The following is a 14124-nucleotide window of genomic DNA, read 5'->3' on the forward strand; positions in this document are numbered from 1 at the left end:
CATTGAATATGCAATGTTTATCCCATCATTTCATGATGGCAAACCAAAATCAGAAAAGTCCAAAATAAAAACAAATAGTGCTGGATGAACTCCAGCAATGGGTCAGGCAGCCTCTGTGGAAGGCCAATGGGTAGGGCCAGAACCCTTCATGAGGAATAGCTTGAAAAGGCCAGAAGCCTAAATAAAGGGGGCAGAGGGGAGGGCTAGGGAGGAGCATGGGATTCAAGAGGGAGGGGGGGAAGAAATGACAAAAAACGTATGAAGTTCGGATATGATAGGAGGAAGAGGCGGAGGGCTGAGAAAGATGCACTCTGATAGGAGGACAGAAGGTCACAGAATGAAGGGAAGGGGTGGGAAGCAAGAGGAAGGAAGGAGAGAGCAATGGACAGATTGAGAAGGAAAAGAGAAGAAACAATGGATCCAGAGAGATGAATGAAAGAAGGGGTGGGGCATTAAGAAAACAAGAGGGATGTTACTGGAATCCAAGGTTGACGTGTCTGCTTGGAGACTGACAGGTTGCAATATAAAATATTGATCCTCCAATCTACATTTTGCCTCATCCTAGCAGCACATGAGGCCATGGATAGACAGGTCAGTATGGGAATGGGAAGTGGAATTAAAGTGGTTGGTATCTAGGGTGATCTTGGCTGCCCCAGATGATGGAGCGAAGGTGCTTGATGAAACGACCTACCGATCTGCGTCCTGTCTCCCCGACGTCGTGGTGGCCGCACCTGATCACTGTGCTATTCTTGCCATGAGGGCTCTACCACTGGTGCGTTTTCTGTTTACTTTATTTTAGTTAATGTTGACATTTTGCTACATTCAAGCCTTCTGTCCTCTCTCTTCCATATTCATCAGTGTACACATCAATCCCATCTTCCCTCATATTAACATAAGAATTAGGAGTAAAAGGGGACCATTTTAGCCATTAAAATTCATTCTGTCATTTTCAAGTTCCTGCTGGCTTCCTCTTCGAAGCAAGCAGAGAACATGTTTAACTCATCAGCGAGTGTTGAACTGCTGCATTCTGTCCTACTGGGTTGCCTTCTACTCTATGATATCATGCATTCCTTCCCCTAGTCTTCTCTTGGGACCTGAGTTTGGCATGGTGCTATACATTGGGTTTCTTGGTGGCATTAGAGAGATCATACTTGGATTTCTTGTGGACGCCAGATCACCTGACTTGAATCCCACTGACTTGGGCTTCAGCAGCAAGTCGACTTCCCGGTTCATCAGTGGATTCCGATTTGGGAATACCTTGATCTTCTTCTTGGTCAGGCAGTCAGAAGACTGAAGGAGGTTGTTCACTGAATCCTTGAAGAATCTACAGCTCAAAGCATTGATGTAGGATGCCAAATCTGTCCTCAGACCATCAATGACCCCAATGGTGCCACCCTCCTCAGCGTCTGTTTGTATGTGATTAGCAACAGCACAGCTGCTTGATCTGACTTGCCAAAATGCAGGAGTAGGATGGAAGGCTAGGCCTCACTTATGGTCATCTATATCAAACATCTGGATGATAATGAAGGTTACATTTGCTGCCCCCTTTTCCCCCAATCCACAGGGACCATGACTGAATCTGTAGAATGCCAGAAGGTGGTAACCTGAGTAATCACTGACCCTTTCGCCACTGGTCCAGCCTGCCCACCAATAGAACACAGCCCACCTCCATCACTCTCTATGCTGGTGAGTTCCACATTATCATCACTCATCTCAGTCCCTTCACCAGACTTCTTGGTGACAAGATGTTATCTTTTGATCTTTTCCCCTTCTATCAAAGTCTATCAGGTCCTGTCTATCAAGGTCTTGGTGAATGACAGGGCTGTTTCAGAAAAGCATATGGACACGATCCTGATCCTAGCAACAGATGACAGGCTCTCCAGTGTCAAACTTGCTCCACCATTCAATACGATCCTGGCAGATCAGACCATTGCTCTCAACTTCACCCAATTGCCCAATGCCCGTAACCCTATCACTCTTTGCCTTTGCAAACAATTGCACCATGCCTGCTCCAGCACCGTGCCAATAGGCTATAAAATGGCAATTCAATCCAATGACTTGTAAAGCTGAAGCTCATTTCGATTACTACTTGAATGCATGACCAAAATAACGGTCATGCCAATTTAATTCATCTCAGAGCTTTCAAAGCAGTGAAAGCCAAGCATGTCATTCAATTCCACTGACTATTACACCAGCCTGATCGCCTTTGAACGAGGTTCATTGTTAATCAGTGACTTTTGGAAATACGAAGTCCTGATCTGTTACTAGAGACTTCTGGTTGGAAAGGAAACCAGGTATTTCATAACAGACTCACTCCATCTGTGCTCAGAATTCTGCTGCACAATCCATTACTGTATAAAAATTCCCTTAAACAATCATCTCAAATTGCACCTCTCGCAATACAGGAACATTAGAACAAATTATTTGACCCCTTGGGCATACTGAGTCATTGAACCAGAAGGTGATTGCTCTGCCTTCCAACTCCGCTGTATGTTCTTTACTCCCAGTCCCCTGATACTAACTGAACAAAACTGTCACCTTATCCTTGAAAGCTCTAAGTGATCAACGACCTTTAGAAGGAGAGTTATAGAGTTGCACAGCATGGAAACAGGCCCTTCGGCCCAACTTACCCACACCATCCAAAATGTCTCACCCACCTCCCCTGTTCCCGTGCAAGTATGATGTTGCTCTTGGTGACAAACGGGAGACAGCAGACGCCAGAATCTGGACCAAAAAGTAAACAATCTGTTGAAGGAACTCAGTAGGAGAGAAGAAAAAAAAACATAGAAACATAGAAGATAGGAGCAGGAGTAGGTCATTCGACCCTTCGAGCCTGCTCCGCCATTCAACGAGATCTGGCTGATCTTAAGGTTCAGTACCCCATCCCCGCCTTCTCTCCGTAACCTTTAATACCCTTATACTGAAGAAATAGATCTAATTCCCTCTTAAATAGATTTAATGAACCTGCCTCTACTGCCCTCTGTGGCAATGAATTCCACAGATTCACCACCCTCTGGGTCAAGAAATTCCTCCTCATCTCAGTCCTAAATGGTTTGCCTATTATCCTCAAACCATGGCCCCGGGTTCTGGATTTTCCCGTCATTGGAAACATCCCATCTGCATCCATTCTGTCCAGTCCTGCCAGAATTTTATACGTCTCTATGAGATCCCCTCTCAATCTTCTAAACTCCAGCGAGTACAATCCCAATTTGCGCAATCTTTCCTCATAAGTCATTCCTGCCATTCCAGGTATCAGCCTGGTGAATCGCCTCTGCACTCCCTCCACTGCAAGAACATCCTTCCTTAGATAAGGTGACCAAAACTGCACACAATGCTCAAGGTGGGGTCTCACCAAGGCCCTGTACAGCTGCAGTAAGGTATCCTTGTTCCTATACACAAACCCTCTTGATGTGAAGGCCAACATACCATTTGTCTTTTTAACCGCCTGCTGTACCTGCATGCTCGCCTTCAGAGACTGGTGTACAAGCACCCCTAGGTCTCTCTGCACTTCCCCATCTCTTAATCTATTGCCATTCAAAGAGTAATCTGCCCTCCGGTTTGTATTACCAAAGTGGATAACCTCACATTTATCCACATTGTAGTGCATTTGCCATGTATCTGCCCAGTCCCTCAATTTATCCAAATCACACTGGAGCTTCCTGACCCCCTCTTCCATGCACACAACCCCTCCTAGCTTAGTGTCATCTGCAAATTTGGAGATATTACATCCAATCCCCTCATCCAGATCATTAATGTAAATTGTGAACAGTTGGGGTCCCAGTACAGATCCCTGTGGCACCCCACTGGTCACCGCCTGCCACTCAGAAAACGAGCCATTTATCTCAACTCTCTGTCTTCTACCTGCCAGCCAATTCTCAATCCACATCAATACTTTGCCCCCAATCCCATGAGCCTTGATTTTGGAAGCCAGTCGTTTATGCGGGACCTTATCGAAGGCCTTTTGGAAGTCCAGGTACACCACATCCTCTGGCTCTCTCCCATCTATTTTACCTGTCACCATCTCAAAGAATTCCAATAGATTTGTCAGGCACGATTTACCTTTTGTAAATCCATGTTGACTCCGTCCGAACCCTTATCTTCTAGTCATATGCTCTGCTATTACATCCTTAATAATGGATTCCATCATTTTGCCCACTACTGATGTAAGGCTCACCGGCCTATAATTCCCCGCTTTTTCTCTACCCCCCTTTTTATATAGTGAGGTAACATTAGCTACCCTCCAATCCATGGGTACTGATCCTGAGTCTATCGAGTTCTGGAAAATAATTCTTAAAGCATCTGCTGTCTGAATGGCCACTTCCTTAAGTACCCTAGGATATAGATTATCAGGCCCTTGGGATTTATCTGCCTTCAATCCCATCAATTTTCCCAAGACGTTGTCCTTAGAGATACTGATTTCTTTTAGTTCCTCCCTTGCATTAGTCTCTATGTTTCCCAACATTCTTGGGAGGTTATTTGTATCCTCTCTTGTAAAAACAGAACTAAAGTAAGAATTTAATTGGTCTGCCATTTCCTTATTCCCCATTATATATATTCCCCTGATTCCGAAATGGTCAATATTTTGGGTGAAAATGTTGATTATTCTTTTAGAACCAGAGAACACTACAGCACAGAAACAGGCTCTTTGGCTCACTCTCTCACCTCTCCCTGCGTGATGAAGTTCCCCCTAATCCGCCCCAAAGCCTCCCTTTCAACATTTCCCCTTTCACCTTAAGCCATGTCCTCTATATCATGTCTCACCCAACAGTGGAAAAAGCCTGCTTATATTTATTTTATCCCTACCCCTTATAATTTTATATATGTCTATCAAATATCCCGTCATTCTCAGCTGCTCCAAGGAATAAAGATCTAACTTGTTTAACCACTCCCTGTAGCTCAGTTCCTCAGGACCCATCAACTTCCTTGTAAATCTTATCTACACTCTTTCAATCTTATTGATACCGTCTCCTGCATACAATACTTTAAATATGGCCTCACCAAATCACCATAACATCCAATTCCTGTTCTCAATATTTTGATTTATGAAGGCCAACCTTCCCAAAGCTCTCTTTATAATCCTATCTACCTTGGTGCCACTTCCAGGGGATTATGTATCTGTATTCCTAGATTTCTTTGTTCTACTGAACTCCTCTGTGCCCTACCATTTACTATGTATGTCCTATCTTGGTTAGTCCTTCTGAAGTGCCATACCTCACACTTGTCTGCATTAAATTCCAAGAGCTATTTTGCAGACATTTTTTCATCAGGCCCAGATCCCAAAGCAAGCTTTGAAAGCCTTCTTTGCTGTCCACAACACTGCCAATCTACGTGTCATCTGTAAACTTACTGAGATAATTTACCACATAAAGATGACAAACATTAATGGACCTGGCTCCAATCCCTGAGGCACACTACTCATCTCAGGCCTCCAGTTAACTAGACAATCCTCTTCTACCACTCTTTGGCTCCTCCTGCAAAGCCAATGTCTAATCCAATTTACTAGCTCCTCCTGAATACTGAGCAACTGAACCTTCCTGACTAACCTCCCATGCAGGACCTTGTCAAAGGCCTTACTGAAGTCTATGTAGACGTTATCCATGACCTTTCCTTCATCAACTTTCCTGGTAATATCCTTGAAAAACTTTACAAGACTGGTTAAACACGATCCACCACTCAGTTTGACTATCCCCTAATCAGTCCCCATCTATCAAAATAATTGTATATCTGATCTCTTACAACACCTTTCAATAACTTTTCTCCTTTTGAAATCAAGCTCACCGGCTTGTAATTTGCCTGATTATTCTTCCTTTATGAAACCACGGAATACTATTCACAACCCTCCAATCCACTGGGTATCTCACCTGTGGCTAATGACATTTTAAATATGCTGTATCTACCAAGGATCCTGCAATTTCTATACCACTCTCCCTCAAAGACTGAGGGAATATCTTGTTAGGCTCTGGTGATCTATCCACCCTTATTTGCCTGCTATTGATGCTGCACGACCTGCTGAGTTCCTCCAACAGCTTGTTTTTTTGATCCTGCCTGTGCGCTGTTTTAAATGAACTTGCTCATTATCACACTATCTGCTGCAGCTGTGTTTTATTTGCCCTACCTGATGAACTTAAGTACTGTTGGACTTAACTGAATAGCACACAAATCAAACTCTTTTCTCTACATTTTAGTAGGTTAGAGATGCAGCATATTAACAGAGCCTGCACTGCCCATGTGACCAATTAACCTTCTTACACCGTGTCTTTGGACCATGGAAGGAAGCCAGACCACCCGATGGAAACCCACGCAGACATGGGAAGAACACACAAACTTCTCACAGAGAGCAGCAGATTCGAGCCACAGTTGCTGGCGCTGTAATAGCATTGCGTTAACCACTGCGTTAACCGAGCCACCCTGATATCTTGGTACACGTGACAATAATCGTACATGAGGGTTCCCAGAAAGTGGGCCACTGCCACAATGGAACCATGGGTGTGAGAAGATCAGAAAGTGCAACTCAGGACATTAAGAATCAACTGATTCCTGTCCACTGATGAGATTTCTAACTCTGCTATGGCAAAACTAATAATCTCAGCAGCCCAAGTAACTGCGCAAGTGGACATCTGTTTTTGAAACCCCAAATGCTCGGAGTATTCAGGATCAATGAAAAGATGCTTGAATAAATTCAAATAATCTGTTCTGTAATGCAAACATTATTGGAATATCACTAGGAATATACACACACTGGGAATATTACTCTGGGATTATCCAGACACTGGAAATAACCCTAGACTGGTAATACACCCTCACTGGGAATCACACACTCTGGGAACTTCCACACACTTGAATATACACCCAATGGGAATATCCAGAGCCGGGGAATACCCACACACTGGGAAAATCCACACTTGGGAATACACATACTCTGAGAGTATTCACGCTTGGAATTTCCACTCAGTGGGAGTATCGAGTCCAAGAATCATTCAGTCTTCAGGGTACAGTGAGTGCAGACAGCAGATGGATGGCAATGAGGTGTGCTGAGCTGAGCTGGAACAGTGAGAGAATTCAACTCGAATTCCTTGAGGAGCTACTGCCTAGATGGAACCGAGGGAACATTATTTCAGCAGTAAATGTCAATTTTTGGTGAAAATTCTGAAGAGCACTTCGTGCAGCTTTGTGTTTGATATCACCAAATCAGGTAGGGTGATTAGCGGTGAACTGTTGCCACACAAGCTGCGGACTGCAGGTGACTCGAGGTCAAAGGACTTGGACCAGGCTGCGGGCCCATGAGAACCAGGTATTGGAACCAGGATTCGAATGGATATGCTGGGCGCAAGGAGGGCCTGAGTGCTGATCATAATCATGTCGGAGGTTTGGATTTGGGTTTGGGTTGCCGAAAATTTGAACTGAACTGGAGTCTTGGTACAGCTGCAGAGGTTGCGGGAGCACTGGAGGCGAATCCATGGACACTCAATGACGCCGAGGCGACTCACTTTAGCTTCTCTTTCTCTGACTGTAAGGGTGCCAGGCAATGTTAATGCTAAGGGTGACACTTTGTCAGCCTTATGGCAGACTAAAGGTGATTTTGTGTAGTATTACATTTCAGTTTTATTACACCACAATAAATAGTAACTGATCTAATCTGATCTGACCTGATTATATACACAAACAAAGGACCACAATTTCTGACCGTGGGTACCATGATGAAGATGAATTATCCCGCTCATCCAGATACACCTGGAAAATCATACTTGCGGGGAGGAGAAAAAAACTGCTGGAGGAACTCAAAAGTCAGGCACCATCTGTGGAAGCAAAGGGGTGGTCAGCATTTCAGGTCAAGATCCAGCAACATGACATTCCGCCACATGTAATTGTGTTCCATCATTAATTAGATCTTTTTTCTTCCCCCCCACCACCCCATTCCCTCCTACCACCACACCCTCTCCCCACTCCAAATTATCTGTTAAAGAATGTCCTTCATTTGAAGGAAAGTTAGCAAAACATTACAGCTCAATACAGGCTCTTCGGCCCTTGATTTTATGCCGACCTATGGAAGCCTACCTCATACCCATAACCCTCTATTTTTCTTGCATCCTTGTGCCTAATAGTCTTTTGGATGTCCCTGTTGTACCAGCCTCTACCACCACGTCCACCGATGCATTCCAGGTACCCACCACTCTGTGTAAAAATACTTACTTCTGACATCTCCCCTGAACTTAAACAGATTTGTTACTGTGGCCCTGGGACAATGGTGCATGCTGTCCACCCAACCGAAGTCCCTCGAAATCCTACCTGCCTCTATTTCGTCCATTAAGGAACATTAATCTTCATGAGACAACATACTGTTGGAGACTCTTGCCTGATTCCACAGTTCACCAGCAATGGTTCAAGTTATGATTACTTTGATCCCAGGACTGACATTCAAATAGAAATGACTATTTAACTAATCCTGATATTTTCTTTATATATTAATACAGAATCAATTAACTTCCTTTCTTCATAAAAACACACACACATATACCCACACATACACAAACCCACTCATACCCACCCACACCCACCCACACACACCCACCTACACACACACCCACACACCCACCTATACACACCCACTCATACCCACCCACACCCACCCACACACACCCACCTACACACACACCCACACACCCACCTATACACACCCACTCATACCCACACACACACACACACACACACACATCTGCGTCATCTTGTTTGCAAGAAGGGTGAACTAATCAAACTGGGTGTCAATATAATTCAAAAAAGGTTTCCATATTTTAACAAATGTGTCATATTTCTTCCTTATATTTTTAGCAATCTTCTCTAGGGCAATGTAACTCTGCATTTCCATATTCTATTGTGAGATGGTTAACTGGGAGTTGGACTTCCATGAAACTGCCATACACATCCTGGCTCTAGTTGAGGCGACCTTCACAGAAGAAATTTGGGGTTTTGATAACTTGAAACTCATGTTGCCAATATCTCCTAAAAGATACACTTCTGGATCTTGTGGAAAATCTACTTTCATAATTCACCCAAATTCACCCAAAAAGGCCTTACCTTTTTAATAGCTTCTCACATAGCTTTTGACTATGGGTAATAAGATCCTGGACACCTGGTACCAGAAGGAGGTCAGATATATCGAAGATTGTTATATACAGTTTATGATATTTGAACTATAAAGAATGTTCTACTAGAACATTCTTCTGCTATTATTATGAGTCCAAAGGACCATCACACTATCTACAACTAAAATCTTTCTTTAAAGGAAAATTAGAACCAGATATGATTTTACCTAGATGCAACAACATGAAGATTCTAATTCAACAGAGGAATGAATTTAAATTTATATTTGGAAAGTATTACATATTCCAAAGTGAGAGTCTGAAAATGAATTTACATAGATCTAGGGAGAGATGGGAGTCAGACTTAGATACAAAAATGAACGAAGAATGGTAGCAAGACCTATGTACGTCTGGAATCACTAATACTTTCCTGTTCTCTGGCTCTCCATCCCATGGGATGATGACGGTTCCTTTCAGTCAGTTTGTGGGGTTTGATATGAGGATACTCCACTCCTCAGAAAGGAACAGCGTGTGTGTGAATGGAAATAGGTGAGAATGGGTTTGTACAGGTGCACACCCATCCTCTCAACATCCCCTCCCAGATCCAGTGGCATGGCGTGGAACAAGGTGGCTGGGGGAGGTTCTGTTGCAGTGAATGGTCAGACCAAGCTTCGATGTAAGGAATACCCTTTCCACGCTTCAAGGTACGATTTTCTAGATGGCCGTTGACCCTATAAGAGGGTTCATCCGCCCTTTGAAAGGTCTCGTCTTTCATCCTGCCACCCTCCGGCCTGGTGGGGGAGCCGGTTTAGTCGCCGACCACTTGATCCTGCGACAGGTAGCCCTGGGTTACATGGTACCAGTAGCACTCAAGCGATTGACCTGACATTCATTAATACCAGATATAAATGGGTGCAATATAATTTACATCAATCCTACTTCACTCCACAACAATTACATAAATTGAGATTTAATTTCTTGGCTCTAATATTCAAAGTTTGATGTAAGGGAATTTATTACTGTAAACACACTCAGCAAATCAAAAGAAATAGATACAGACGATGTTCTGGTAAAATTGCTCCCAAGATATTTTTTACTCAGTTGAATAAAGCAGCAAACAGTTTAGTGCATTAATTTTCAGAAGCCAACGTGAAAGTCAGTATTTTCACCGACAGTTGGCCTGCTTAGTTGGAAGAATTATTGTCTTAATAATGTGTCTTATTACATATATCCCATGTCTTTCTGATACAGCTGAAGAGCAGATAGCTGAATCTTTAAGATGGGCTGTGCCATTGCCCAACAAACACGGAAGAACATAAGAAATAGGAGCAGGAGTCGGCCATCTGTCCCGTCGAGCCTGTTCCGCCATTCAATGAGATCATGGCTGATCTGATGACAGGCTAATCTCCACCTACCTGCCTTTTCCCCATATCCCTTAATTCCCTTACTATGTAAAAAAATATATCTAACCTTGTCTTAAATATATTCACTGAGATTGCTGCCACTATTTCAGTGTGCAGTGGAATTCCATTGATCCATCAACCTCTGGCAAAAGCTATTCCTCCTCATCCCCTCCCTAAATCAACTATCCCCTGAATCTAGAGGGTATATCCCCTACCAATGGAAGCAATTTATCTATCTCTATCTTATCTACAGCCCTTTTCACATAGAGAAGCCACCTTATTGCCAAACTCACGACCTATGTAAAAGGGACATCTGAAAGATAGATTCAGCTTTTATGCTGCTAAATCCTTTTACATCGCGATCTGGCTTCCAGGGCAAAAGGGGGCAGGACATGATTCACAGCAGCGCCGCCCCCTGCTGTGATGTGGAACATATGTGCCAGGAAATGAAATCACTCTGAACACATTAAAGTTGAGGGCTGTTCAGGTGCACTGACTGTCTCTCTGTTGGAGAGGGAGAGAAGGAACAAAGATGTTTTAACCACATTTTATGAAAAGAGATGTTTTACAATTTAAAAAAAATGAGAGCAGGAAGCAGTTTCTTTCTTTTGCAGCTTTGCCGGATTTGCACACACTCCCCCCAACATCGCTTCCCTGAACATCACTCCCGCCCAAGAACTACGCCACCCCAATCGATTAGACTGTCACCTCGCGCTTCTCTGAATAGCTTTGCAGTTTTTTTTGCACCGGGAATTAATTAAGCCCCTGGCTTTATCATTTTAAATAACATCTATAAAAGACTATGCTTATCAAATACACGTCAGAGCTCATGAACCTTTTGGTCGCTCACATTTCACTGCCCTCAAAATCATAATCTCACCCCCCATCCCCCATTCCTCCCCCCCCCCCCCCCCACCACCAGCGCTCAAACGTAAGGCAGTATCTTACAAAACGCGTTCGATATCAACACCATTGGGCACAGTTTAAAAGTTTAAACAAGTAAATTCACTTTATAATATTTTGCTTGGTGCATTTTCTGCCCTAGTTTCAGTTCAGTTAAACAATAAGTTTCTGCAAAATAAATGGAAACATTGAGAGTAAAAAGAAACTCAACAGGTCAGTGTACTTTATATAGCAAAGATAAAGATCCGAGTTTAATCATTTCAAGTTTGAGCCCTCCATCAAGGTATGAAGCCTGAAACATTGGTTATGTATCTTAATCTTTGCTATACAGTATAAAATACACTGACCTGAGTTTCTCCAACATTCTGTTTTCAATAAGTAATGGACAGACTTCAGGGTTCGTGTTCAGGGGAAGGAAAGTGGCATGTCGCCATCAGCCATTCCCATTCTGAGCCGGTTTCAGCGCTTGTCATTTTAGGCAGGAGGCCGTGCAATTTCGCTCCACCTCTAACACTAGGTGCCTAGGCAAGGGGAACCTGGAGGGAAATGAACTCTGTTACGAGCCCAAGGGACCTCAAAACCCAGCAGCAATAGATATTCACCAAGACAAATGGTTACTTAAACAAAAGTTGCTTTTAATTATCTTTAAACATGAAAACAGAATCAAACTTTAACTTAACTCTATTTTTAACTTAACCTAACTTCTAATTCTAAGCACACGTGTATGTGATGTGTGTGTAAATTTAGAAAAGTTCTTTGGTTCACAGTCCAATCTCACTTTTCATTCTTCCAAATTCACTGGTTGCAGGCAATTCTTATACTGTGCACAGAATTTAACATGTATAAAGTTCATCAGGCTTTGGTGCTGAAAGGTAAATGGTTACCACTCAGGAAGGTTCTTGTAGGTTTTGTAGAGAGAGATGTACTGTTCCAAGATTTCCACATATAAGGTACCACCATCAGTCACCTCAGCGTCTTGCTGATGAAACTTTCCCCATCAGGGTTCTCCAGATGATAACCTCTTTCTTTCAGGTTATCACAGATTTCCTTTCTGTTTCCTTTATTCCAAGTGAAACACCAGACAAATAGCACTTCCAGCCGTCCACCACTCTAGAGCATCTCTTTCAGTTCCAACAAGCTTCCTGTTTCTGTTTCAGCCGGCTTCTCTGTCCCACCCACACTGACTGAGACAACTTGTTTTACTCCTTCTCTGACTGACTCCCTGTGCTTGTACAAAACACCTGAACTTCTCCATCAAACAATAGGAATCAGCCTTCTGGTTCATCTGTTGTTTTTAGGTAAAGAGGAACTCATCTGTGATCTCTGAGCACTCTTGTCAAAAGCCTTGCAAAAAGGTATCAGGAGACAGTATGTCCTCTTGCTGTTGCTTTAAAGACAATAGTCCATTCATTCAACAATTAACACCTACTTGTGATGTCTCCATAGGCACTCTTCACAATTTCTGTAAAGTCACTGTGGATATGAATTCTCAAATAAGACCTGTTTTAAAGTGTGTGCATGTAGCCTCCTCTAACTTTTCCCAATTTATCTCCCAAAAATATTTCTATATATTCTGTTACAACATGCGGATCCACCTCTTTTGCATTCACGCAGGTAAGTGAAGTATAGGAAATTCAGAGATAATCTGCCTGGAAGGCTCCATGTAAAAGGATTTATGTTTTTCATAATCTTATATGTTGCTATAAGATCCTTTCTCATTCTAAATTCAAACAGTCCCATATGACTCAATCTCTCCTCATAGGCTAATTTTAGATTTTAAATTTTAAATTTTAAAATGTAGACATACAGCACAGTAACAGGCCATTTTGGCCCATGAGCCTGAGCTGCCCAATTTACACCCAATTATCCTACACCCCCCAATATGTTTCAAATAGTGGGAGTCCCCAGGGAAAATCCATGCAGAAACTGGAAGAATGTACAAACTCCCTACAGACAGCATGAGATTCGAACCTCGGTACTGATTACTGGCGCTGTAAAGGCGTTGTGCTAACCGCCCCCATCTCTGGAATCAGCCTGGCAAACCTCCTTTGAGCCCTTTACAAGCCCAAAATGTCAACTGCCTTTTACTTTCTAAGGATGGTGTAACCAGCTGAGTTTCTCCAGCACTTCTGTGTTATGCACTGGACCCCAGCATCAGCAAACTTCCTTCTTTAACTGACAGTTCCAAAGTGAGCTTGATAGGGTATCAGTGGAATATGTCATCGGTAGATGGATGGTTGTTTACAAAAACACACTGGAAGATCAATGTGAAATGCCAAGACTTGACCACAAACTCCAGAGAATTAATTCTAGTTTCCAGAAGTTAAAGGAAACGGGGAAACGCAGGCGGAAACTTTCAGCTTGTAATATAAAAGCTTAATGCTTACCTGGCAGGGGAGAATCGGTGGTCAGGGTAGCTGATCTCCCAAGACGAGGTTATCCCATTACACTTCAGCCCCAAATGTGGGATAATCGGCTGCAAAATTTGTGGTAGTGGGGGATTGCTTTCACACTCTCCCCTGTAAAAAAAAAGCTTAGATATTGCAAGTCTCTATCTCTGACACCAGCTAGAGTTTTGGAAGTCAAATTATGGATGTGCATCGATGCTTATGTTAACTTTTGTTAGGTTACACTTGGAGTATCATGTGCAATTCTGGTCACCCTGCTATGTGGAGGATTTGGAAGTGGTCATGAAGTGATTTCCCATATTTCTGCTTGGATTAGAGGGACTGAGCAAAAAG

General features: G+C 43.0%; 1 pseudogene; it reads left to right on the forward strand.

Annotated features, from left to right (window-relative positions):
• Positions 1-13762: 13762 nt before the first annotated feature.
• Positions 13763-13905, forward strand: LOC138752053 (U1 spliceosomal RNA; annotated as a pseudogene).
• The last annotated feature ends 219 nt before the right edge of the window (positions 13906-14124 follow it).

The sequence above is a fragment of the Narcine bancroftii genome, chromosome 1 (assembly GCF_036971445.1).
Source record: "Narcine bancroftii isolate sNarBan1 chromosome 1, sNarBan1.hap1, whole genome shotgun sequence".
Lineage (NCBI taxonomy): Eukaryota > Metazoa > Chordata > Chondrichthyes > Torpediniformes > Narcinidae > Narcine > Narcine bancroftii.